The following is a 3,590-nucleotide window of genomic DNA, read 5'->3' on the forward strand; positions in this document are numbered from 1 at the left end:
ATTGCATTTTTCCAGGGAACTACCTCTCAATCTTAAGAGGTAAACAATTCTACTTTCTGTCTCTATGACTAAACCTACACTGAGACCCAGCTTAGGAGTAGAAAAGGTCTTAGAAGAGGTCTTAGGTTTTGTCCAAGCTCACAAGAAACAAGTGAGTCTTAGAATAAGGACCATAAGCCAGGACTTCTGATGTCCTGGCCAGGGCTCAAGTTCTGTGCTTGGTGCTTGGGGAAGACAAAAGTCTTGGGACAGGCAAGTGATGAAACACTCATACGTGAGCTTTAGGAAGATGAATAAGCCCATGTGTTTGTGCTGGATGAGGATGGGTGAGGAACAGTGGATTGCTCATAGCAGGCATTTAGCAAATATGCAAAAGGGAAAGAAAGAGGACACCTTCCAGTAGGCAAGAGCTCTGCAAGACGCAACAGTGGCCTTCCAGCTCATACAACTCTGAATTAAGTGGTCTAATAGGTTCCAGGAGAGAAAGCCAAGACAGAAGGAAAAACTCCCAGAAGTGTTACTCACAGGACTGCTGTGTATGACTGAATAATCTATGTGCTGCACAAAGGGTCCTGGTGGGTGAGATTGGGCAGGAAGACCTGAAAATCAGCCTCAGTTCCGTTCGCTGTGCCATGAGCCCACAGGGCTATGCAAGCCCGGAGAGGGTTCACGTTTCTAATATGTCCAACAAGAGGGGGTGCTTCACCCATTTGTTAACCCAGAGGGGCATCATTTCCCAATCCATCTGTCCTGAGGGGGGCGCCTTTGTCTAATTTGAATAAAAGGGCTGTGTAAGCTAGTGGTGGCCACATTGGTGCCCTCTGCAATCACGCAGCACAATGTTCCTGGAAATGGCTATGGGCCCTCAAGTTCCTGTGATGTCCCAAGAATTGTATGGAAGGCCTGGAGGTAGGGCTCCCAGTTATAAGGCTGTAGAAGGAGATCAGAGGGAGGCGACTGAGTAGAGATAGGTTTAGGGAGATAAGAAAATAACTTGGAATTATACAAGGAGCCTAAAATGTGGTTTTTCTATAGCTAAAATGCTAAATGTTAATAAAATTAATGTCGTATACTCCACGTCCAGCAGAATAATTTACTGTATTTACAAAATTATGAGGAACTGTTCACATCGAATGTTTGCTCTCGTTAATATGGAACATGAAGAATAGATTCCATTTCGATACAGAAATTAGCATGGCCCCTGCCCAAGGATGATACGCAAATTTGTGAAGCATTCCATATTTTTAATCTTGTAATAACCTATAATGGAATATAATCTTCAAAAAACTGAATCACTATACTGTACACTTGAAGCTCATACACTATTGTAAATCAACTATGCTTTAATTAAAAAAAAAAAGAATAGATTCCATTTGGTTTCTGGTCTGCCTTGTTGTAGTACAGGTTAGGAAACCTCATCAGAAGATAAGAAAGTCAGTGCCAGGGAGGGACTAAGACAAATTAAACTACATTATATATTATATATTTATATATAATATTTATATAAATATATACTATGTTATAAATTATTATATTATATAAATATTATTCACTTTGTAAGAAATTGAATCATTTTTGCATACCGCATGTCTCCAACAACTATTCACTTTCTGACTATAGATTTTCAGGTGTTGATTCCTGCCTTTTGAGATAAACAGAATTCCCACTAGCATTCGAACAATAAAAACCAAAGCACAGTAAAAGACAAGTAACTTTAAAGAAAGCTGTACACTTGCGCAAATTATATGTGTCTGGACTAATAGTCTTTACCACCGAAACACGTGCATCAAATTACAATTAAAGTCATACAGCCATGTTCATATGGTCTATTTAGGAAGGAGGATTTTGTGTGTGCCAAGCAAAAAAAGTGAAAGCAAAGAAAGCAGCAATCCCTAAAGAGAATGTTCATTTTAAAGACATGGAAGATTATAGTATTTAATTTATGAGCAAATGCTCATCTAATTTATTGTATTTTATGGACAGTGCCGATAACCAATACACAGGCAAAGACAGAATCATACAGTATGTGAAAGAAGACCTAGTCTATATTTTCTTTTGAAATAACTATACTCTCACTGAATGTGAATATTGTATTCATTTACCTGAGTATTTGATGGATATCCACTATCCTGATGACCTCCAGTGTTTTCATTTGGTCTGGCTGGTGATCCATTGAATTTTATGGGTGCTGCAAAATATTTTTGAATATTTACTGTCCTGAAAACTTCTAACAGTCAAAAATAATTACTCTTGGGTACAGTTTTACTTCCCCAGTGGCTAATGTTACTTTTTAAGCCTATCGGTTGTCCAGTTAACTTTTACTCACTGGAATAAGCCATGTGTGAATGAAGGTGACATTCTGCTAAAAATACAAAAATAAAAAGATAAAAGAACTTTGGAATTTTGTCCAAAGTTAAAAGATAAAAGAACTTGGAATTACTTAAATATTTTTACTCTTTTTGTTATATGGAAAAAAGGAAAAGTTTAACTATAGTCCAATTATCTGTTTTTTCTCTATCCTTTGAACTAAGATACTCTGCTTCCTTGAGAATTCCGAAGTGGAGCCAGTAATATGAGGTCACACACATCACCATATTGGTATTACTTCATAGAATCAAGCCAGCCAATGGGGTGACTAAGAGAATGAAGGGGTGGGCCTAGAGGGCTGCTTAGGGTTCCTGCTGGGAGTGTGGACATAGGGGTGAATGAGACCAGATCTCTGCCCTCAGGGAGATTGTAGTTTAGTAACAGAAGGCAGACAAGATATCAATGACAATTCAGGATGAGACAAAATCACACAAATCAAATAGAGGAGGCAGTAGAATGTAAAGAGGAGGGATTCGGTGATCAAAATGCCTGGACCCCATCCCGTTCTCTCACTTGCTAGTTGTTGATCTAGAGCAAACTACTTGCTCTCTGAAGCTCAGTTTCCTCATCTGTAAAATGGGGGTAAAAATAGCACCTCTTTCACAGAGTTATTGTGATGGTTAAATAAGATCATCAGTGTAAAGTTCACAGTAGTGTCTGACACCACAAATCTCAGCTCTTGCTGTTATATATGACAATACCTACATGCATAGTAAACCAACAACTCAGTACACCTCTAGCCTCTGGGATACTATTCAGAGACCTAAACCCCAGAGTGGCTGCCTCCCAGAGTTTCCTTTATGGAGACAACTTGGATAATCGCAAAACCTGTCTAGTAGTCACCTGATATCCCTAGGCAGTTGATTATGGCAGGTTTTTGCTTTATTCCTATAAGACCCCATTCTTGTCTTTCCCCCATCATTATGTGATTGCCCCACTCTGTCTCTGCCCTGAATTCTCAGAATTTCATCTGACTCACTCCTTCCATATTGGTTTGTCTTTGGACCTGGACAGACCCTGATGTTTGCTCTCTTTTGACTTAGTTTTGGACAGTCAATCTGTCGAAGGCACTGAAGCTTTAATCAATGTATAAGTCAGGATTCTACCAGAGAAGCAGAACCAGTAGGAGATATAAATATCACATATATCATATATATATATGTATCTTTGATATATCACAAATATATATATCTCCTATGATATCTGTATCTACCTACCTATCT

At 38.7% G+C, this 3,590-nt stretch overlaps 1 non-coding gene across 1 annotated transcript; it reads left to right on the forward strand.

The window, feature by feature from the left end:
* The first annotated feature begins 1,143 nt into the window (after window positions 1-1,143).
* Window positions 1,144-1,246, forward strand: LOC118889311. The gene has a single exon (XR_005018457.1). It is a non-coding gene; the product is annotated as a U6 spliceosomal RNA (small nuclear RNA).
* Window positions 1,247-3,590: the final 2,344 nt, after the last annotated feature.

The sequence above is a fragment of the Balaenoptera musculus genome, chromosome X, assembly GCF_009873245.2.
Source record: "Balaenoptera musculus isolate JJ_BM4_2016_0621 chromosome X, mBalMus1.pri.v3, whole genome shotgun sequence".
Lineage (NCBI taxonomy): Eukaryota > Metazoa > Chordata > Mammalia > Artiodactyla > Balaenopteridae > Balaenoptera > Balaenoptera musculus.